The 25,266-nt window shown below is 37.9% G+C and overlaps 1 long non-coding RNA gene across 1 annotated transcript in view; it reads left to right on the top strand.

Annotated features, from left to right (window-relative positions):
- The window catches only part of LOC122686614, a 546,075-nt gene that overhangs the window by 7,223 nt on the left and 513,586 nt on the right, over nt 1-25,266 (top strand). Inside the window, exon 2 of the long non-coding RNA XR_006338856.1 lies at nt 2,904-2,988. This is a non-coding gene — a long non-coding RNA (uncharacterized LOC122686614). The remainder of the gene's footprint in view (nt 1-2,903; nt 2,989-25,266) is intronic.

Raw genomic sequence — 25,266 nt, forward strand, 5'->3', positions numbered from 1 at the left:
TCTTTACCAACTTTAGCCCAATTGAGAAGCAGTGCATAGATTCAGTCTGAGCCTGATCCTGGTGCATTAAACTTTGGATTAGAACCTTCCTCTAATGGTGCCAGCAGCCACAGATTAACCAGTGGAAGAATGTCTTGAAATAACCACCTCATTAATCGTTAACAGATAGTACATGGAGACAATCTGAGGTTTATGTTTCGATATTCTGTAGCTATATCTCTCTTAACAGACACAAGAATCAGGATGAGAAAAGAAATGGAGAGGAAAAGTGGAACAGATTACCAGGACTGTAGTTTTTCCCTGGGAGTTGAATCTTACACATTTTGGGGAATTTGTTATATACAGCCTCTTTGTTGTTAATGTGAAAATGAATCTTAACTAGCACAGATAATCTTAAGGTTAACAGATATATTAAGGGTCAAGATGCTTCATCACATTCAGTATGTTTGGGTATCCGTTAAAGCAACATAAATGTGTATATCAAACTTTATTTCTGTTTGGCTAATCTAAGTCTGTGAGAAGTAGATAGAATGTTCTATGTTGGCCATAGCTTTGTCATGGGTTTCTTTGTTTCTGTTAAAACAAACTCAACGTGATTTCTTTTGCAGCGGCGAAAAGACATAGCAGCAAGTTTCGGGGCTCTTTGCATTCAGTGAAGAAAGATGATGGCTACATGATTCACCCCCATAATTAACACCATGGTGTTTTCTGTCATATGCATAGCAGAAAACTCACATGGTTACCTTACATTTCAATCTTTTTTGTTTTACCATTCACATCCTAATCCCAAATAGTCCTTTGAAGTAGGGTAGAGTGGCTAAAAGAAGGGTTTTGAAATCAGATAGATTGGGTTCATATGCAAACAAATTGACTTTGAACCTCATTCTACACCTGTAAAGTATAACTACCTCACATATGGAGTTTTTAAATACTCCAAGCATGTAGTACATGCTTGGAGTATTTAAATAGATTAAAGATATATAGCATTTAGAACAATGCCTATAATAAGTACTCAATAGATGGTAGAGATTGTGACTATACATTAACACAAAAAGACAGCAGAATTTTGAACTTTCAAATTATGTAATGGAGTACACTGATATCCACTTATTTTATCTTTATTCATTGACCTGATTTTCTCTTCTTCAGAGAGCAAATAGAACAGCATTTTCTTTTTCAGTTTTATTAAATAAATAGCTGTACACATTCTGTATTTATAAGAATTTGACAATTCCCCTTTCATACTTAAATGTTGTATCTCTTTTAAGTACTTAAAACCTAATTAGCAATATATCTTTTCTTTGTTTTTTTCACTAGCCATGGGGATAGAAGGCATATTATGAACTGGGAATTTTTCTCTGAGACTTTGCAAAGATAAAAAAGCCAAAAGAATAAGCAAGTAATAATAAGATGATCCTTTATGATTTATTAACCCACACAAGTAAAATGTCTACCAAAATATATCTGAGGGTTTAAACCCAAATTTTGTCCTGTTGTTTCAGTATCTGATTCTCTACTTTTCATTTTCACTAAATGTTTGGTTATTGCTTTCTTTGTAAATAAAGTTTAGTATTTTGAATTCATAGCAACACAAAGATATTTTCCCTGACTTTCTTTTTTGAAGAGACAATGGGATTTCATGTAATTAATTTTTTCAAATTACTTCTTAGTTATGTGTGTTTAATTTTGGCATTGATCGGCAGGAACCCACAACACTAATTACATCATTCATATGCCATAAACTTCTCAGCAATTCCTAAGGTTACCCACATAGCTTCCAGTTATTAAAATGTGAGTTGACATTGAATGTTCTTGTATCTCTTCTTTCTTTTCCTATTTGCTAGTTCTTTGGATTGTCCTAACCTGGAATGTTTATAGAATTCATAATGTCTTTTTCATTGCCTTGATACCTTTACTAATGTCTAAACTGAAAATGTCTTATATTGAATCACTGTAAAACATATATTAACTTTTCACATGTAAACAACACTGTTAATTGTTTTGAAAGCAAATCAGAGAGATATGGTCTCAGCACTCTAGAACTGTAAAACATAATCTATTTGATTTTTAAATAAGGAAAATGCCAAAGGAAATATAGTCATATACAACACAGTTTAGACCAAGAGAAGAGATGCAGTGAAACTTAGAACTTAGCAACTATAAACATGAAATAGTGTAATTGAAACATCAATCCTTTGAGCTTTGTGACCATGTACTATTCATAAGCATTAACTGAAAATGAAATTTCATGTAGACTAATAAATTAATAAGAACTTATTCCTCCAATATTATTACATAAACAAGTAGCAACTCTCTAATATTCATTAGATACATCAGAAAGCATACTAAAAAGTCTCAGATAATGAGACTATGAAACAAGACAACTTTAGAAAGACATTATCTATTTCTAACAGTGCATATTTATTGTTAAATAAATGAAAGAAATTCTATACTTAATAGATGGTGTATCTGATGGATAACAGACATAGATGTCTGTTTGATAAGGTAGAAAACTTTTCTTAAAAAGTTTAAATTAACCAGAACTTTGGGAGAAATACATTGAATCTATGTATCTAATAGATCGTCTTCATTCACTAAACACACAGTATAAGTTTTTTACAGCCTAGAAGAAAATAAACAATCTTCCTTACTACATGTAACTGTTGAGTATGTTCTGCAAGGTGTAGATAGTTCAAAGCCACAGAAAATAGAGCAATGAGTAAGACAAAGTCCCTGTCTTCATGTTATTCATATTCTACAACGGACACTGACAATAAATTAGTAAAATTTATATAAATAATATGATTTCAGAAAGTGTGCTTTTACACTATAATTACTTTTATGCAAAAAAGTATGGTGGTGCAGCCATTCATTATATGAATGGCTTTTTTTTTTCTTACTAGATCAGCAGCTACTTGAAGACAAGAACTATATCATTCTTACAAATAAAACCTTCAGCAATGTACTGTGATCATTGACTGATTCATGGTAAGTGCTTAATAAATGTTTGGATAAATAAAAGGAGGAGGTAGGAAATTAAAAACATATTTTAATAATTCAGCATATTCAACAATGTGAATATATTCAAGATTTAACTGGCTCAACTATTGAAGAAATAAGAGCAGACTTTTAAAATCTGAGTAAAATAATTCCTCTAAAGTGTTCTTAAATTATTTAAAACATGAATTTTGAGGAGGTTAAGTTCCTTAAAACTAGCATTCAAGTTATTGAATTGTCACTGTTAGGTAAACTCTTCAACCTCTTTGAGTCTCAGTTTTCTTACCAATGAAATGGGATTGAACAACGCTTGTTGTATAATGAGATTATTGTAGTCTCACAAATGAGATAAATTGTGATCCTGCTTTGAAAAGTACAGAGTATTACAGTGAAAACAATAGCATGAATTCTGACAGACAGCTGAAATGAGGACTACTCTCTCAGTTCTGGGAATACAGGCAGTAGTGAGTCATGAGTATGTATTCAGCAGGAAACTGGTTTTGTTTGAGGAGAAACAAGTTCAGTGCCAAGAGCTAGTAAATAGTCAGAATTAAATGGTCAGGAATCAAAAGCCACAGTGGGGGCGAACTTGAAAAGGAAAGTTGAGGCAACCATGAATCCTCAAGAATAGAGGCAGAAAGCAATCCGGAGTTGGGCAAACAGTTGAGTCAGGAAACACTAGTGAACAAAAGAACCTAGGTAATCTGGGTCCAGCATCACACTTAGATTCCTGTTAAAATGTAAGTTGGTCTAATAACCATATATGTAACACAGAAATTGATCCACCCTCTGAAAATATATTGGGCATTGGTGACATCAAAATATTTTTATATTTGTTGTTTGTATATAAACAAATGGCCATATCCAAAATTGTTCAGAACCCAGATTACCTAGTTTCTAATTAAGATTATTAATTCAAATATGTCTATTCACATATGAATGGCTTTTTTCCAAATTAGCTAACATTTTCAGGAGAATTGTACTTTAAAAATTGAAATATAAGAAAATTTTAATGCATGAATTTGCAGTCATTCTTGGAGTAGACATTAACACTTTTTGGTTACTTCTATAAATTACTAAATATATTTTGACTTCCTAGAGATTTTAATGTCCATTTTTCAGCTTATTTGGAAATGCACATAATATGAAATAATATATTACAGTTGTCATCAGCAGTTCACTAATTTTTTTATTCTTCAAAGCATATAATAAAAATATACTGGTTAAAATTTCTATGAAAAATGATAATGCACAAGAATCCTATGACTATGTTTGCAAAGATAATTTTTCTTTAAAATTTTGTAGTTTTTTCTTTTTAACTGTTACAGTGAAGTTTAATTTGATTAAAGAACTTTAATTCATGATTTTATTGTTTTTCTTTCTTGTATTTTGCTAATATTGAGAAATGGTGGTTCATTGTTGTGCTAGATTTTAAATTAATGCATATAAAACAAGAAATATTTAATTAGGGTCATCAATTTTCCACATACTATGGGTTTCTGTGACTGAGGAGAAATATAACTATTTTTACTGCATCAGCTTCACATATAGCAAGAATAATAGCAAGAACAACAACAACAAAACATTTATAGAATGCTTCCCTTGTGCCTGTGCTTATACTTAATCATGTAAACCTAGCATTTACTCGTCTGTATTATGGCATTCAGTATTATCAGGGAAGATTTCTATCCCTGGTGCTGAAACTGCTTTGTGTAGTCCTAGTGGTTGAAGAATGAAACAGTTTCTTTAGATGTACCCTTTCATTGAAATTATGAACTAGATAAATGTTCACATCTAGAAGGAAGTATTAAATTTCATCTATGTTAACATCTTGATGAATAATTTTCAAATCAATATTTTATATTCTGTTTTTTCTGACTATTTTATCTTTGGAAATTTTTTTTCCAGAGTATAATTAGTAGTTCAAAAAAAAAATTAGTACACAGGACATTGAGAAATCAGTAAATGTTCCAGATATCAAAACATATTAATACCCACCAAAAACTTGTCTTTTTTCATGTCAACTAGCATTTTGATTTAATGTGTCAAAATTAAAGGATTTGTTTTAGAAATAAATGCATGCAATCAAGTTCCCTAACTGTATTACAGCCCACTTGATTGCAGGTAGTTAGTGCTTATTCAATACTGAAAATAACTTAGAATTATGGCAAAATGGGCTTTCTCCAAGAGAATTACTTTGTTAATCCTGAGTCAGGGTAACAAATCTTGGGACAGCTAAGCTTTTATATGTTCCTGTAAATAGAAGTATGTAAAGTGTTGGTACAAGTTCTTATACAGGTAAGCCCAGAGTAAATACATTGGCACTATCTTGTTCTGACTGTGTCACCTGCATTTATGTGCCCACTTGAGGACTTTGGGAACCAAAGAAGTCTGTGATGGGAAAGCAGCATCTGCTTCTGCTTGATGTGGCCAACCAATTTTGCCTTCATTACTAGTAAAATCATAAATGTAATCTAACCTTTTTGTATGTTCTCTCTTTTTGTGAAATTATACCTAACCTGAAAGTATTGTGTTTGTGTGTGTTGGGGGATAGTATATAAAAGTTGAACGTGAATGACATTAAACTAGTTATTAGTTTTATCCTACAAAATGTGTGTTTTTTTCCTATGAATAACTTTGTTAGTAACAATAAATTTCCTTATTTCTAACTTTAAACTTCAAGCAAGAGTTTCTGGGTCACTCTTTCAAGCAGAATAGTTCCTGCATTTTGTGCCTGAATGAGTTAATTTCTTTTACTGTTTTAGTAAGACTTGACTTTACTATATAAGCATCTTTTTCAAAGAATACTTCTCCTCCGACATTCCTTATCTCTGCAGTTGGCACCTCCAACTCCTCTAGTTTAGCTCTGCCATCTAACTGTTTAGCAGGTCCTATAGATACTAATTCCTGAGTATTTTTTAGGCCTGTCCTTCCTCTTATCACTACTTACTTAAGTTCAAGTTCAAATCCTCATGGCACCTTCCCTTGATTATTGCAGTAATCAGAGTCAGTCTCCTTGACTCAAATCTCACTTCTGGTCTGTTCTTTGCACTGATGTCACAAAGATATTTTTAAATGAACTGAAACTAATTTTATAAAAAACACATACACACATAAACACACACTTGAAATCCCTCAGTGATGTTCCTAATTATGTAAAATAAGAGGCATTTTATGATCAAGCCCTGACTTTTCAACCCAGACTTATATCCTGTCACTGTTTCCCTTGTACATTATATCCCAGCTATTAATATTTCCAAATAATAATGTGTAATATTCATGGAGCCCTCCCTGGGTCCCCGCCACTATATAAAATAATTTACTTATATTATGTCAGTTAATCCTCAAGAACTTTATTAGGTAGGTCCTATTATTATCCATACTTTAAAGGTAAGGAAAGAGAAGTTAAAGTCTTCTCTTAACTGATTTATACATCTAAGAAGTACAGCAGCTGGGATTTGAATCCAGGCAGCCTGCCTCTAGTGTCTACAATGGCTTTCTTTTGATAAACTTGGAGTTCCTAATCTTGACGTTTCTGAAAAGCCTCTATGTCTTTCACATGCTCTTTCCATTGTCTGGAAAGCCTTTCCCAACTGTATCTGCCTATAGGACCAATGCTTATCCTGCAAGACTTGACTCCAGCTGTCCTTTCTTAGTGAAAGTTGCTGTCTTCTCAGATAGGGTTAAAGTCTTGGCACCCATGGCACCTTGCAAAGCTGAGGGAGACTGTAGTTTAGTGGACAGAGTACAATTGTAATGTGAGACAGGCCTGATTTGGATTCATGGCTCCATTGCATATTGGTTTTCTGACTTTAGGAAAATCACTTCAGCCCTCTGAATGTTAGTTTCTTTGGGATTAATAATGTTTTTTCAGGGCATTTCTATAAGGGATAAGTGAGTTAATTTTATGAGATGCATCTCCCACAATGACTAGAGCATATTAATAGCAAGAGTTCATTAGTTTCTTCAGTACTGTCTTCCACTGCAGCCCTCATAATCTGTGTGGTGATTGTTCGTGTCCTCACTTGCCTGTGAGCCACTTCCCCTTTCCTTGGTGGCTCTGGTAGGCACTAGTGAAACATGTGAAATGAGCAAATGAACAACTGAATGTTCAATACCTAGTGACATGATTACATGAGTCCTTTTGTTCATGTTGTGGCTTGAAAATTTGTATGCTTAAGAAGTAACAACTGGCAAAGAAGATAAACTCTTTTCCTCATATAGTGTCTAGAACTTTTCCCATCTAATAAAAAATATGACTGTGATCTCTTTGAGTTTGTCTCAAATTTTACATAAAAAACACATACTGATCTCAGACCAGTATAACATTAAAAAATTATGTGATTTTTAAAAAATCACTTAATAGTCTTATAGTCTTAGAATAGAAAAAAGAACATATATATATATATACATATATATATATATATATATATATATATATATATATATATCTTCAAATATGTGATGCTGCTGCTTTTCTGAGACTACTTGTTGTTTTATTTTTTAAAACATCTAATACTGTCTGATGTGTTGGGTATAGCTCTCTATGATTAAGAGAAAAAAGTATTCCAGGGACAGCTCCCCAAGGTTTTGAATCATGAGATATGAAAGTAGAAGGCAAAGAAAGCCACCTTGGTAATGTGTTTGAGAGCACTTCTTGTTAATGTTTCTTACATCAACTTATATCCTCCCTTCTTCTTACATGTTTGATAGACATTCAAGCACTATGTATCTGTGAGCTTTTGAATCCAAACCATTTAACCTTAGAAAATGCCCACAGATGAAAAGACACAGAAGGTCATTCTAAATGAACAAGTAAATGAACAAGAACAAGTAAGAGCTCTACAGAATTAGAGATCATCATAGCTAGAGTCCAGACAGACTTAATTACTTCCAGAGGAATTAAACCATAGATAATCAGGTGACAGATTGCAATTGATCATGATTTCTAAAAATAATTTTATGTAAATTACCTATGGAAACACATTACTATTTGAATTATTTGAAAAATGAATAGCAGTTCCTCAGAATAGTCTGACATATAAGTATATATAGTAAGAGCATGGGTTTAGGAGCAAAATTTTTATGAAATTACCTGTCATGATTTTTTCAGTAAGATTCTTCTATTCTGTTTTCTGAAAATATCCATTACATTCCTATTATAAACCTTGTAGGAAGTTAAACGAAAGCCTCTTTTTTTTTTTTTTTTGTTTCCTTGAAGTTCCTGCTCTCCAGTTCTAGGAGGTTAAAAATAGTCAGAAAACCTCATCTTTAGTTCTAGAACATTTGAGTGCAGGGCCAAGACAGGCTGTGAAGTGTTGAACTTTGTGATGAGTTCCTTTCTCCTGATAGAGTCCCATTATCCCTTATCTGATACATGCCTTGACCAAAATGGAAGATGAGATAGAATGCACCCAAGTTCTTTTCTTAAGTATGTAAAAGGTCATTAAAATAACAGAAGAAACACAAAGCATCTACAAATGCAAAAATGCACAATCTCAGTTCTCAAAGAGTTTATGTTCTAGTATTATGTCAGTCTCTCTTTTTATTAATAGAACCTCAGTTTTTAGGTAGGTTCCTGGGTTCCTGCACTAAAGGTTGTACTTCTTAGCTTCTTTGCAATTACTATGCCAAGAGACCATTAGTCAGTTAAATGTGAGCAGAAGTGAGGTGTTTAACTTCTAAGACATGCCTTTAATGGCATGTCCCCTCTCCCCTCTACAGTGGTTAGTGGGTCTGTTAGCAAGCTGTCTTAAAACATGCAGGTGAAGGCAAGGTGACATGCTAGTCAGAGAGAAACAATAAGAAGCCTGATCCTCTGATGATGTGAAACAGAACTACTTCTGTTGTTCATGAAACAGTACCAGCTTGGACTGTTAAGTGCAAAAGAAAGAAACTTCCATCTTATGAACTTACCATTAGATTAGACATTTACAGCATCAGTCATAGCTATATCTTAATTAATATGACAGGTTTAATTAAGCATTGTAGTAAAAGTGACAGAATTTGCTAGTAAGGCTATCACAAAACAGAAGATTCTCATAAGTTTCCTTTTTTTTTTTTTGGAGGAAGTATTATTCTAGACTTAAGGTAAGACTAGAAAATTGAAAAAGAGCACAGAATGATTTGCTTCCAACTTTATAAACGCACTTGGTTAATTTCAAAAAGATATCTATGCTATTGAAGTGTATGTGTGTACATACATATTTATGTTACTGAATTTAATAAAGACAACATCCTAGTCCTTAATCTAATGTAAATTAAGGAATGAGGAACTCAAAATGTAAGAATAACTTTTTTTGTGTCATCTATTGTATTCTTTTTCTGGGAGTAAAGCCAAGATTTATAATATGAGGAGTTGCCCTCTGTGAGGTAAAATTGATGAAGATTGTAACATTTCAAGTAGCTTCTGGCTTTTCTTGATTTCTTATCATGGATCTGTCTAAGCTTCTTATGTAGTAATACTGGGTTATAAGCAGTGGTCAATAGTGTTGTTTGAAATTGATTCTTTTATGTTTATTGAGCTCCCAGAGTATACAGGACAGTATGCTAGGAGTTAAAGATTCAAAGGTAAATAACTTAGCTCCTTGCATCAAGGAGCTCACGTCTAATGGAGGAGACAGAATATAAATAATTACAAAACAATGATAAGAAGTGGTATGAAGGGAACATAAATAAACAGACCTAGTCAGACCACGGTGAAGAAAGGTAGAAAGTCTTATTAAAGAAAAAAATAACTGAACTGAGTCTTAAAGAAAGAATAGATATCATCCATGTGATGAAAGAACTTGGATGAAGTCACTGCAGTCCATGGGGTTGCAAAGAGTCGGCCACTGCTGAACATGCACAGAAAACAGTTGTTTTGAGAGGATATGGCATGTTGATGGCCTACATGTAGCTAGAACATACTGAGAAGAAGGTGTCTGAGAGATGCTTAGGAGATGAAACTGAAGAAGGATGAAGAACTGAGGCTATGAAGAGCCTCTATATCTTGTTGAAGTGTGTGAATTTTATTCCTGATTTCAATTGAGAACCATTGACTTCCCCCCTACCCATGGAATAAGCATTCTCAGATACACATTTTAGAAAATCAGTTTGACAGCAGTGAGGAGATGAATTGGAAAATGCAAGCCTAGAAGTAGACAGATCAGTTAGGAGACTATGAACAGGTCTAATGCTATATTAGGAAGAGTAGAAAGACTGTGTGATCTTGTTATATGGAGACTTAAATGCATATGTACATACGTTGTGGTAGAATTACAAGACTTGATGGCTTATTGAATAAGGATGGATGAGGTGGGGAAGAAATAAAGGAGGGGGAGGATTCAAGGTCACTCACAGGATTCTTGATTGAACTAATAGTGTCTTTCATAACCATAACATATCCAAGAAATAGAATCTGGGCAGGTTCTGTGGTGGTTCATATTTAGAGGTTTGATAATTTTCACATTTTGCTAAGTTGGAAGTGACTATGGAATATCCAAGTGGAGCTGTAGATAGGAAGTTATCTACATCAGATCTGGAGCTCAAAGAGTTAACTAGGCTGGGACTTGGATAGAGAGGAGATTCTGGAAATTAAGGTGGCAGTTGTTAGAAGGTGAGGGACTTCCCTGGTCCACTCACAAAGGCTCCACACTCCCAATGCAGGGAACTAGATCCCACATATCACAACTGAAGACCAAAGATCCCATGTGCTGCAACTAAGACCTGGTGCAGCCAAATAACTAAACAAGTGTTTTTTTTAAAACAGATGATATGACTGGATGGGAAGTTTTTATATTAGGGTAAGCAACAATGATTCAGAATAGGAAACATGGAGCTAAAAACAAACCCACTTTTAAATCCTGTGACAACTTAGTCTTTGGGAAAATAGTCAACTTCCACTTGAATACATTTCAAGAGAAGCAATGCCTCCACAGAGGAAAGGAACTTTTAATTAAAGCAAAGAAATAAAATGAATATCCTATAATGTTTCTAGAAGTCACAATGGAGAAGTTGGAGAGGGAAGAAAGTTTGGTTCAGAAGTAAGGCCCAGAGAGGTATGGAGATAAGAGAATGGAGATGTTTCCAAAAAGGAAAGATTATTTTGCAGTTGCCTATATGTTCCCTGATAGTTTTTAGGGAGATATAACCAAAGGGCCTCCAAGGAAGTAATTATAGTGCCTCCAAAGATAACCTGTTCTCTGTCCACAGAGTACAGAATAAGTTCATTTCCTAGAAGCCTTCCTGCAGGAAGGAATTAACTGTTTTGACTCAGGCAGGAAACTCTATGTCAATAACAGCAAACCTATCTCTGATGTCACTGTAGGAAGTAGAATAGTTTCACTTTGAAAATAAAGTGAAATCTTTTCTACAAAGAGTGCTGACCCAATGTCAGTTTTAGGGCTCATCTTATAATTCAGAAATGCCTTTTGCATATCGCTTAACTGTGCCTTTTTCAGTGAAAGTAATGTGCTGCCTTTAGGGATTGATTTCTCAGTGAAATCAATGAGAAATCCAATGTCTATTTGTCAGTAAAGATATGTGAAACTTGATGGGTCTTTTGGGACTGGACAACCAGTTAAAAATTCTAAAGCAAAACCAAGTGGAGCATAGATGCCAAAAATCTCAAGAGATCTCTGAAGAATGAAGTATGAAAGATGGAGACGAATTAGAGAATGCTGGCATAGACCTGAACTTAACTAAAGAATACAGTAATGGGATATTATACAAAGAAACCAAAAACAGAGAGGAGAACATTAGCACTCTGTTACCAAAAAGAATAGTTAAAAAAGTTGAAGAAGGATCTTTTAAAAATATGTAAACAAATAAATGAATGCAATTTGAAAAAATATCCTTTTGGTATTTAAAAAAAATCAGTCTTTCATAGCTACTGCCTGATTTGCCAACCCTTTGATGAGTGCTGATTTCAAAATTATTATTATTATTTTTAAAAGGTAAACATTTACATATGTAAATTAGGAGAGGACATTTTCAAATTATCAAATTTAATTTTATTAAGTGCTTGGATATACTTATGAATATGTACTCATAATCTGAGATTGGTGTCTAAGGGCCCATCATCCAAATGATTTCTTTATACAATATCTCCCAATATCTGTTGTGGGCTACAGTGTACATGTGCTCACGGTCTCTTCTGAGAATCCAATACGCCTCTGATCATCTGTTTTCTCATTCATGGGTAGTAAACTATAGCCCTCTTTTGTTAGAATCATTAAAGAAGAAATATCACTTACTTAAAGTAAAAGACCAACTTAAAGGTAATCCTTTTGTCACAGTAAATGGGTTCACCCTAGCAACTCTAAAGTATTAAGAAATTTAACAACAGTTTAAAAGTGGGTAACACAGTTTGAGTCCAGACTTAACTAGGCAATTTACAAACTGTGCTGTGAGGGTGTTACAGAGCCTTGGTCACATCTTTCTGGGAGGCAGCAACAATTGTCGTGCATATGGTTCTTTCAGATGTTCTGTTTTCCTGTTACTGTAGAGATGATTCTTGAACCTGAGGTAATGGCATGCCTATATTTTGTTAATATTCGTGGGCAAAAGTAAATAAGACAATATCTTAAGATCCTAGACAAAATTCATTCTATCATCAGTGAAGTTATAATCACAGAAACTCAGCTGTGGAAATAAAGGAAAGCAGGGTTCTTGAGTTTTAGCCTCAGGATTCACTTAAGTGAGAAGGTAAGTCACCACATCAGCCTGTATTTCTCAGTGTGGAAAGCCAAATTAGAGTAAATCAAAAAGTTTTTTGCAAATGTTCATTGCAACATCTTCTCTGTACCTGGCAATGACCTACTTCATTTATTCAGGCAGTAAATACTGAAAGTCTGTTTGTTCCAGGCACTAAAGGTCTAGCCTAGTGCATAAGCCCTGGGAGTTCTCTGCTCTCATGGACTTAACTGATATATATATGGGGAGCAGGTAACAGGTGAATAAATATATCAAGTGGCAATATGTGTAATGAAGAAAACAAAGCTGTAGTAAAAAATTACATCACTATGAAAAATAAGAAGCATAAAATGTTATTAATTGCAGCATGTGTTTGGCATCAGAATAAACAGTTTAAAATGCCTATCTTAATGTTCAAAAGGATCATTTAAATTTAACTTAAAATAGGTTTTTATTTCTGTTAAAGAGCTAAGTTGAGAGCAGTATAAACTAAGAGAAATATTTTTTAATTGAAAGATTAAAGTAGAAATAAACACCAAATAGCTGACAATTATAGTTTTTAGAGTCTATAAATGAATGGTTAAAATATAGCAGAAGATTTATAGGAGATTTATATATTTATAAAATATAGCAGAAGAATTTTATGTAAAAATTCTTTATATAAGCTATTAAAATGGCTGACTACATGATCCTTTATATTTAGAAACTGCGAATTTATTTCTGGACCTTCTAATACTAATGATAAATAACTAATGCTGTTTTTTCTGTGGATAATTTTTCTGGTATATTGTTTGTTTTCTTATATATTTTTACTGAAATAGAATTCACATGCCATAAAATTGACCCAGCTTTTAGCGTAGTCACAACCTTATACCCCCATCACCACTATTTCAAAACCAATTTATCAGTCCCCCCAAAAAACTGTAATCATTAGAAGTCACTCCCCATTCCAACAGCCCCTGGCAACCACTAGTCTATTTTCTGTCTCTATGGATTTGCCTATTCAGAGCATTTCATATAAATAGAATTAAATAATGTATGTATGGCATTTTAAATCTGTTTTTTTTTTTCCACTTAGCTTGTTCTAGCATCTTTCAAGATTTTATTCCTTTATATGGTCATACTTGGGTTTCCCAGGTGGCTCAGTGGGTAAACAATCCACCTGCAACACAGGAGCCCCAGGTTCTATCCTTGGGTTGGGAAGATCCCCTGGAGGAGGGCCTGGTGACCCACTCCAGTATTCTTGCCTGGAGAATCCCATGGAGAGAAAAGCCTCGTGGGCCACATACAGTCCATAGGTTCTCAGTGTCGGAAACCGCTGAAGCAGCTGAGCGTGCACACGGGCACATGGTCATCCTGCGGTTTCATGACTGATGTCACTCAAGTATCTCAGCAGTTAGCTTAGTTATGAAAACTTTCTTGACGCTTTCCTAGCCAAACCCCCCATCAGTAGCCCTAAGCCTTACTTACCTACAGAGGCTGAACACTCATTTGATGTTATTTATAGAATACTAAGCAAGTCCCCTGTAAAATTTATCTTCCCCACCTTATCATATACTCCCTCACTTCTTCTATACTTCTTTAAATACTATCATTAAAAACCTTCCTGTTGTCTTAATTAACTACTTTGAAAATACAGATACCCTTTAGAAGTATATTGAACTGTAATTAATTACCAGTTGATTAGTTCAGTTTCTCCACTGACAGTAAGCTAATAGTGCTGCTTAAAAGTTGTGATTTTTTTTAGTAGAGGAAGGAATAAGATAAAAGTAATTTTGGAATAAGGTGCTTTTCTGAAGCAAAAGTGGTCCAGAATCTCTGAGCATCTGATAAAAGGAAATGATTAGTATTTTAATTCACCCAACAGTCATTTATTGAACCCCTACTTGAGTGGTGTCAAGCCTTACTCTTAGAACCGAGAACTTAGAGTTGTATCTTATTTTAAGCAACCACAGTTTTGTACAGGAGGCAGACATGTAACCAAGTCTCATGCAGAGTATTGAGTGCTGGGGTAAATGTTTCTAAAAAGAACTAAAGGACTTCCCCGGTGGTACAATGGATAAGAATCCACCTGCCAGTACAGGCGACATGGGTTCAATCTCTGGTCCATGAAGATTCTTCATGCCACTGAGCAACTAAGTCCATGTGCCACAACTACTGAAGCCTGTGTGTCTCGAGCCTGTGCTCTGCAACAAGAAAAGCCACCACAGTGAGAAACCTGCACACTGCAAGGAAGAGTAGCCCCTAACTGGCGCAACTAGAGAAAACCTGCACGCATCAGTGAAGACCCAGCACAACCAAAAATAAATAGTCATTTACTTAATTTTAAAAAGAGCTACAAAAGTCTAGGAGAAGCTAAATCAGATTGAAGTGGAAAGGTCAAGGAAGGTTTCCTGAAAGAAGTGACATGAGAAGAGATTTTTAAAGTGTGTGTTAGCTCGATGGATACTGGGAGAAAGGCATTACAGAGGAAGGAAGCAACAAGGTTAAAAAAAAAGCTCAGAAAAGTGAAACCACAGGCTGTTTTCAGAAATGTGAAGTAGAACAATACAACCAAAGGGAAGGAAAGAGAAGGATTAGAAGGATGGTCATAAAGACAGGCTTCCTGGGTGGCTCAGATGATATCCACCTGCAATGCAGGAGACCCAGGTTTGATTCCTGGGTCAGGAAGATCCCCTGGAGAAGGGAATGACTACCCATTCCAGTATTCTTGCCTGGAGAATTTCATGGACAGAGGAGCCTGGTGGGCTATAGTCCATGGGGTCACAAAGAGTCAGTCATGACTGAGCAACTAGATTAACACCCTCAGTCAGCTAAAAAAAAGTCAGTTACTATCAGACAGGAGATGCTTGGGATGTGCTGGGTGCTACCATACCTGCTTTACATGTCTCCTCGTTCAATCCTTCCAGCAATCTCATAAGTGCTGTCATGTATGTTTTCAGATGGGGGAAACCAAGGCGTGGAAAGGTTAAGTTGTTGTCTACATTTCCACGGCTAGTAAGTGTGATGCTGAGTGTGAACTTCTCACCATTGGATCTTGATGGGCCCTGTGTGCCAATTCTGAGGAGTTTGGCATCTATTCTGAAAGTGATGGGAGCCTGAAGGGTTTGAGGCAGGAAAGTGACCTGACATGAACTGATTTATAGCTCTAGAAAAATCACTCTGGAGACTGGGCAGATGAAAGGGTATGTACAGCCTAGAAAGAGCAGTACTCCAGGCAAAAAGTAGTAGTGAGGGCCCAAGATCTTGCAGCGTGATTGGCAAGCAGGAAAAAGAGCCCTGACATATATTTAGGAAGTAAAACCCAACTCTTAGGAGATGGAGATAGAAGGGATAGATAGAATGACTGGGTTACTAGGTCATTAGGGAAATGATTGGGCCTTCAGTGAGGGGAATGCAGAAGGGAGTAAGAAGATTTAATTCATATTGTATAGGAAGTGAGTAGACAACGTTTAGTTAGAATTGTCAAACACAGAGCAGATGCTGTGGGTCCAGAGCCCAGCAGTGATATCGGAGCTGAGCATAAGGAGATGGAGACACTGGGTCTTAAGCTATTTTTGAAAGAGAGTGGAGACTTAACCATGGTGGCCAATGAGAACATACGTGGACCGAGGAGCACAGGACAGAAAATCAGGCCCTAAAGCTGTGGTGGCAGCATCACTGAGGCAATCACTGGAAGAGCCTGCTTTTCAAGAAACTGAAAAATGATCAGAGAAGGAGGTGAACAGCTAGGCATGCATGGTGTCACTAACACTAAAGGCGCGTTTTCAGAGGGGAGAGGACAGCAGTGTCAAATGCCACAGTGAGGTCAAAGGAGGCTGGCATGCAAACCGTTATAGAATTTAACAGTGTGAAGATAAATGATGACTTTACTGAGAGGACTTTCAGGGAATGGAGTTAGATTGCAACAAAGAGTGAATATGAGGAGATGGAGTGAAGAAAGTGAGCACAGAAACTTATTGTGCAACATGACTGTGAAGAGAAAGAAGGTCAGGACAGGGGAAGAAAAAGCATTTGCGTGGATAGATTTATTCTGACCATGTGTCTAAACATGGGAACCATATTCTAAACCTTCATTTTTAGTTTTGCAGCTATGAGCAAATAAGTAAGAAAGGGATGTGCCATTTCAAGAGTTTGCTAAAACAACAGGCTCTGCAGAGCCCTCTGTTGCCTTTGGAGCATGAAGGGCCCTGATGAAATAGCAGCGTGAATCAGGAGAAGGCAGAGATCACCTTCAGCTTCCCCTGGAACCAAGCTCAGCCTGGGGAAATTCATAGGCTGTGGGCTTGGGGTCAGCTAGGGAAGGTAGCTGAGATCTTGGTTGCATTGCCAAACACTCTGTAACAATAGGCTTCCAGTGGAGACAAGACCTCACATACTAAATCTATGCAGGTAGACCATGTGCTAAGGGTTCTCCTTACAGGACCTCCCCAACCAGGCTGATATAACTGATAGGGTCCACATGGGGTCTCAATGATAAGAAGGTCATTATGTCCACCTTCCAATGTCTCTTTATGCCACAGTGGGACATGGACCTGTAGGGGGCCTTGGCTTGAGGCATGAGCGGGCCCAGGGCCCAGGTGGCTTCATTTCTTTGTTGGTTGATGGAGGTTTGGAGCCATGTAGTGCAGTGGCTAAAAGGTGGTATTTGGCCTGATCTCGTTGGGCCTTCTCTAGCTTTGCCTATTCTTCCCGGTTATTGAAAATCTTAAAGTCTAAACTTAAAAGGTCTTGTTGAGGGGTTTGAGGGCCTTCTTCTGCCTTTTTGCAAGTATGAATGGCTGGCTCAGAAGAATTAGGGATGAGTGTGGCAGGGTTGAGAGTAGGACTGCGTTCAAAGGAAAACTTGGGAGACTGGAGAATGGGACATGAACTCCAACAATGCCTTCTGCTCCAGCTACTTCCCCTAAAGGGAGGAGAGGGGCAGGGGAAGAAGTGGGGTCCTGTGGTGAAGTTTCCTGTTTTAAAGTTGTTCTGGACCGGGCATGGGGAGGGGATCTAGGGAGGTCGGGGTAAAGCCTTGGGACCCTCAGGGTAGAGGATGGGGCTGAGGTCTCAGAGCTTATATCGGGCACAGGCTGGGGAGGGGGGTTGGGAGCTGCAGTGGTGACGGAGGCCTGCTCTTGTGAGGAGGGAGGGAGGAGGGAACATAAGGTGGAGGTTGTGGAACTGGATCTGGAGTGGCTGCAAGGGAATTGGAAGCATTAGGGGATGGGCTGTGGTCAGAAGAGTCGAAGGAAGAAGAAAAGTCTGAACAGGGACCTGGGAGACATTATATCAGAAGGATGTGGCCCAGAGTAGGCTAAGAGTATTTGAGAAGTAGAACAGGATTCACAGAGAGAAGGTCGAGAGCAGAGAGTGAAGAAAACCTGAACACAAGGGATTTCTAACCACTTGCTGTTGCAGCAGCGGAAGTTATCAAGGTCCCATAGAGTATTGTAATCGAGAGTTCCGTTTTCTGGCCATTGGGACCTTTTTTCAAGTTTGTATTGTGGCCAGACAGTGTTAGAATAGTAAATAAGTCTTTTTGGTCTCATCTCCCCTTGGAAGCCCAAGGCTTTTAGGTTTTGAAGAAGGCATCCTAGAGGAGTAGATTTTGAGGGCTGGGACTGAGAATTTCCCATTGTAGCCGAATAAGAAGGGTAGACAAAGGTGAGATAAAGTGAGGAGAAAGGTCTGAGAGAAATCCCTATTCTCAGGACTTTCTCAAAGACTAATAATAGTCTGCTTTGAAATGGGTGTCCCCTATTTCAAAGTCAGACGCAAGGCCGAGGGCCCAAGGGCAGTGGGGATCCTCCCGCCTCGTGCTAGGACTTGGAAACAAGGCGAGAGAGAGAAAGAGGATCCAAGGGAATGGGATTTCACTTACCGCTGTGACCAATGGATGAAATGTGGGCAGACGTGTGGATGTCAGTCCAGCAAGGCAAGTGGGAAGTCCCGTCCCAGAGCTTGTCTCAGTTTCTCGGCAGGGTCCAGAGGAGGGGACCACCCAGTTGCAGTGGATCTTCCCTCTGGGGTTTCAGCACCAGAATGTAAGGGTGCTGAGAAAAAGAGAGAGAGCCAGGCAGTCAGGCAAGAAAAGGGAAATTTATTAAAGGAAAAAGAGAGGGTGACTGGCCCTTAAGGAGAACCAGTGTCCTCCCTTTCTGACAGAGTCCTTCTTATAATCTGAGTGCCTTATAAACAACAGAAATTTACTTCTCACAACTCTGGAAGCTGGGAATCCCAAGATCAAAGTACTGGAGCATTTGATGTCTATTGAGAAGCTGATTCTTGGCTCAAAGATGGCCATCTTTTCACTGTGTCCTCACATGGTAGAAGGTGGGTAGAGGGCTCTCTAAGATCTCTTCTGTAAGGCCGCTAATTCCACTTAGGTGCTCTGCCCTCACAAGCTAATTACCTACCAAAGGCACCACCTTCTAATACCATCACACTGAAGATTAGGATTTCAGCATATGAATTGGGGGGAACACAAACATTTGATCCATTGCAGAGGAGGAGAATTGTGGGCAGAGGGAATACTCAGCTGGACAATGACAGGTAATAATAATACCTGCATTGGATTGAATATTTGCCAGAGAGGTGCTCAATTTTAAGTCAGAAGCACTTGGAAAATTTATTGGTCTAGACTAAGTTTTCTGTTAGACCAAATTTAGTTTTTCTGCTATTGAGAAATAATGGAGCTTGTCAAAGGAAAGGTGGTGTCATCATAAAAATAGAACGGGCTTTGTGTTTCCACCAAGCTGATTGGTGACATCCAGGCCATACTTACCACACCCGCTGTTTAAAGTTGCAGAAGAGCTTATAGAGCATGTTAGGGTGCTGCCAGGAGGACATGAGTTTGAGCAAACTTTGCGAGACAGTGAAAGACAGGGAAGCCTGGCATGCTACAGTCCATGGGATCACAAAGAATTAAACATGACTTAGCCACTGAACAAAGCAATAAAAAACAAGAGAATGCTAAAAGTCTGCCTCTCAGGAGGTGGGGTCTCTCTGTGGCCAGGGTCTAATCAGTCGCCTCTACTTCATGCACAGGTTTGCTTTTCTGATAACTTTCTAGCTCATCTTGGCCACATTTGGTGTTCCCCTCTCAGTTCAGTTCAGTTCAGTTGAGTTGCTCAGTCATGTCCGACTCTGTGACCTCAGCACACCAGGCCTCCCCATCCATCACCAACTCCCGGAGTGCACCCAGACTCATGTCCATTGAGTCGGTGATGCTATCCAACCAGCTTATCCTCTGTCGTCCCCTTCTCCTCCTGCTCTCAATCTTTCCCAGCATCAGGGTCTTTTCCAGTGAGTCAGCTCTTCGCATCAGGTGGCCAAAGAATTGGCGTTTCAGCTTCAACATCAGTCCTTCCAATGAACACCCAGGACTGATCTCCTTTAGGATGGACTGGTTGGATGTCCTTGCAGTCCAAGGGACTCTCAAGAGTCTTCTCCAACACCACAGTTCAAAAGCATCAATTCTTCAGTGCTCAGCTTTCTTTATAGTCCAACTCTCACATCTTTACATGACTACTGGAAAAACCATAGCATTGACTAGACGAACCTTTGTTGGCAAAGTAATGTCTCTGCTTTTTAATATGCTGTCTAAGTTGGTCATAACTTTCCTTCCAAGGAGTAAGTGTCTTTTAATTTCATGGCTGCAATCACCATCTGCAGTGATTTTGGAGGCCAAAAAAAAAAATAAAATAAAGTCAGCCACTGTTTCCACTGTTTCCCTATCTATTTGCCATGAAGTGATGGGACTGGATGCCATGATCTTAGTTTTCTGAATGTTGAGCTTTAAGCCAACCTTTTCACTCTCCTCTTTCACTTTCATCGAGAGGCTCTTTAGTTCTTCACTTTCTGCCATAAGGGTGGTGTCATCTGCATATCTGAGGTTATTGATATTTTTTCCCGGCAATCTTGATTCCAGTTTGTACTTCCTCCAGCCCAGCGTTTCTCATGATGTACTCTGCATCTAAGTTAAATAAGCAGGGTGACAATATACAGCCTTGACGTACTCCTTTTCCTATTTGGAACCAGTCTGTTGTTCCATGTCCAGTTCTAACTGTTGCTTCCTGACCTACATACAGGTTTCTCAAGAGGCAGGTCTCACAATTCCTCTCTGGATTGTGCCAAATTCTCCCTTAACCTTCCCTTCTTTACACTCTGACCCAAATTGAGATCCTCTACCTCTCTTGGGCTTCCTTAGCATGCCCTGATCATGTACACATCAGAGTGTATTTTAATTACCTGTTTGCTGATATGTCTCCCTCTCTTCACTTAATACCTTTAGGGCAGGAGAGTAATGCTATCTTCTAGGTTGTTCCAGATGATTCCACTCTCTTCTGTTACCTGCCTCAGCCTTGTAGTTATTCTTCCATATTCATGGGGATGTTCTTGCCTCTGGCTATAGATCTTCCTCTCCGTTTCTACTCCTGTTTTATCCTGGGGGACTTCAACAGCCTTGTGACTATTGGAAATAGAATGACTAGTGAATGGAAAGTCTTCACCTCCAAATTTACTGCCATCTTACTTCCACCCACATCCTTCCTCTCCCAGGCTATAGACTCTCTCCATCATCTGGAACTGCTCTTTTTACTGGAAGGCAGGACTAGGCTGAGTGAGAGTTTGTCCTGGTAGCAAGGTTGAGGTTGACTGGACCAAAGGTTAAGCCGAATTGAAACACAGGCTTATCAAAGGTAGCATAGGGCCTGGCAGCCTGGGGAATTGGCTTAGTCACCCTGTTAACAGTGGATGTTATATTAGAGCAGCTCTTTGAGGACTTGTGGCATGTGCTTTGACTGTCTTTTGCTTGGGGTAGTGGATATTGGCAAGGTGAATTTGTTCTTGGGTGGCCTTTAGAAGGACTCTCCAAACGGAAGACACATTCTGGATCCCTCAGTCTAACATAAAAATGTGTAGTTTGCTAGAGTGGTCATAACAAGATACCACAGGCTGCATGGCTTAAAACAATAGAAATGTATTTTTCATAGTCCTGGAGACTGGAGGTCCAAGAAAAACATGCCATTAGGGTTAGTTTCCTCTGAGGGCCATAAATAAAGAATCTGTTCCAGGCCTTTCTCCTTGGCTTGTAGATGGTCCTTGTCTTTTAGCCTCTTCACAGAGCTGTCCCTCTGTGCATGTGAGCTGTGGTGTTTCTTCTCCTTATGACATCAGTCATATTAGATTAGGACCTCACCTTAATGGCCTTATTTAAATTAATCACCTCTTTAAAAACTTTAACTCCAAATATGGTTATATTCTGAGGTACTGAGGGTTGGGACTTCAACATATGAATTTGGAGAGGGGGAGACATAATCCATTTTCTAACAAAGAACAAGGTTAAAACAGAGCAAGTGGTCATTAGTTATTCCTTGAAATTTTTTTTCATGTTATTTATATTCTTTAGTTACTTTTTTTTAAACCATTGGAGTGAAATAGGATATTAAGTGAAATACAAAGTGGAAATCTGCTTAGCTGTGAAATATACTCTTTGTAAACAAATTTCTCAATGAAAGTTTTAATAGGATAAAATAAAGTCATACAAAAAATTAATCAGGCCAGAAGATTTTTTTTCTTTTTAATTGGAATATAGTTGATTTACGGTGTTTTTGGAAGTTTTCAACTTTTTTAAAAATGTGGATAAATTTTGATATGGTATATGTGTTAGTCACTCAGTCATGTCCGACTCTTTTTGACCCCATGGACTCTAGCCCACCAGGCTCCTCTGTCCATGGAATTCTCCAGGCAAGAATACTGGAGTGGATTGCCGTTCTCGAGTCTCTAGGGGATCTTCCTGACCCAGGGATTGACCTCGAGTCCCCTTCATTGTAGGCAGATTCTTTACCATCTGAGCCTATTACTTATCACAAATTGCACTTACATTGGTCTAAGAGGTAAATACAGTTAAGAGAAAATTTTCAAAGGGGGAATATCATGATTCTCAGACAGATGTTAAACACTGTGTTAAAAATCTGTTAATTCATTGATCAGTGACAGAACCAGGCAGATGCTGCAAGCAGTTCAAAGAAGGATCAAAAAGAACAAGTACATTTCTAGCTCAGGATAACTGAAATGAATATACCAATGGAGAGAAAACTGTTTATTTACAGGTGGGAGAGTTGATCCCAGTTCACCTGTGCGCCTACAAAAAAGAATCATTTTACAGCTCTGTCAGCACCCTCCACATTACAGATTTGGGGAGAAAAAATTCTCCCATAGAATCAGAATCAAGTAAGTGGGAGAGCATGTTATTGATAATGCACCATTTTCTATCAAAATTCAGGCATCAACATCATGTTGGTGGGAAAGCAACTTTACAGTTGTGGGAAGAAGCTTTCTCATATCAAACACTTTCATCATGTAGGGTATAAAATCACATATAGACCCTCTACTGTCTTCTTCATTTACTCAAAAGTTTATTTTAGTACCAAATTAGCAGTTATTTGAAACTGGGAGTTTGTTTACCTTCCCTTATTTTGAACAGAGTAGAGGATTTATTATATGGAAAGCAGAGTGAATTAACAGATAATAACATATCTGATAAGTTTTGTGTTTTTTTCACTATTTTCCTATAAAGAAATTCCTTCTCAAGTTCAACATAATTGTATGTATATTTAAAAATATTTTTCTAAACACCCAAATACCCTTACCTATAAGATATTCTTGCAGATGATAACATTTTCAATTATTTTCTTGGTTTTGGTCTCTTGATCAAGAATTAAAACTCCAAAAATAACAATCTTTTACCCTGCTTTCCAGTGTTGCTTTTTATTGTTTTCTTTAAAATAAAATACTTGAACCTTGTATTAAAGAGCATTCTAATGCTGATGGAACTCATCTTGGTAAATTAAAATCAGCTCAAAAAGATGAAAATATTTGATGATGTGAAACCTCATTGGTCTATAGTAGTACTTTGCTGTGATATTTTTACATCACAAAAACTGAATAAATTATACCTTAGGTGTGTGCCTGATAGATCAGAGAGATTGCCCTGCTCCTTTAGAAATGATAGTGTTAATGTGGTTTGTGTGTCATGAATTACACACCTGCAAAGTCAATTAGTCGTTGGCAGGCCCCCGCCCACCCCCTCCACCCCCCACCCCGCCCCCCGGTCCTATTGAAAGTCAGCACCTATTTTCCCAGGTTCTGGGAATGTGAGAGAAATGAACTTAAAATGACAAGCTAAGGAGATAGGGGCAGCTGAAAACATTTACTCTGCCACCCTCAACATAACCATCAAGTGGATAATCTGGCTGAGGCGTGGCAAATATATGTCTTATGGACCACCATTCAACATTGATAATTCACACAATACTTTTTCTGCTGACCCAGAAATAACCTCAGCATCCTAAACACAATGCTCAGGGCAGCCACTTAAATCAGAGTTGGCATGCAATTTAGAAATTATTTGCCATCCTTGCTCTGTCTCTTGATTTTGAATTTTAGTCTCCTATGAACACCATGAAATAGGCAATGACTGATGGGATGTAGAATGGGAGCCCTTAGGCAGAACCCAGGCTGCAAATTTGATCTGGCCTAATTCAACAGCACTTTCGTTTGTTTTTTTGATTTACTAGTTCCCAACATTAAAACATCAAGAAATGTCTTACAAATACTCAGATTTCTATCTTTCCTTTAAAAGACAGATTTGGCAACACTTGACTTTTATTGCAGTCTTGCAGCCACTGGCTGAATATGAGAATTGGCTCTCCTCTCAACATTTCGAGCTCCCAAATTTGTCCCAGGCCCCTCTCATCCAACTTTACTTTTTTACGTGATGACTTTGACTGCCCTTCCTTGTTCTACTGTGACTCTCAAGTGCCCATGGCTTTTCACTCTGATCTCCCAAAATTTTCAGCCTAGGAAGCACAGGTGCAGGATCTATAAGCCCTCTTTCGCGTTAAGGCGGCTTTGGAGGTGAGGAATGAGAGCAATAGGAACTTCTGTAAATTACCTTCTTCCCCTGTGGTTCAGGCCATCAAAGTAGGACACAGATTTCTCAGTCAGAGCCAGAGTCCAGAAGGCCAGGATCCCCTCAGGTACTGAATCATTTCATTTTGGTGAGATTGGCACGAGGTCTGTCACCTTACAGCTCTCAATGAGATGTCACCTCTAAGCAATTAGGAACACAGTGGGGGGGTGGGTGTGGGTAAGAAAAACCAAAATAGATCAGAAAAAATGTTTAATTATGGTCTATATATTTAGGAGAAATAGATATGAAATGATTGCTTTTAAAGTAAACTGGCCTAAGCTGCAGAAAAAGGCGAAGGCAGCTTCTAAAACCCTCTGTGTGCTAAGGAGTTCTTAAGACAGCTCAGGGATCTCAGATGCAATAAGGGTCAAGAAAGCTTAAGAAAAAGGGAAATCTTCCTTGATGAGTCAGCGGTAACGAATCAGCCTGCAGTGCAGGAGACGCAGGCAGGAGACATGGGTTCAAGACATGGGTTGAATCCCTGAGTCAGAAAGATCCCCTGGAGGAGAAAATGGCAATCCACTCCAGTATTCTTGCCTCGAGTATCTCATGGACAGAGAAGAGTGGTCCATGTCCATGGGGGTCACAAAGAATCGGACACAACTGAGTGACTGAGCACACGCATACTTTAA

Source organism: Cervus elaphus, chromosome 30, assembly GCF_910594005.1.
Source record: "Cervus elaphus chromosome 30, mCerEla1.1, whole genome shotgun sequence".
NCBI lineage: Eukaryota > Metazoa > Chordata > Mammalia > Artiodactyla > Cervidae > Cervus > Cervus elaphus.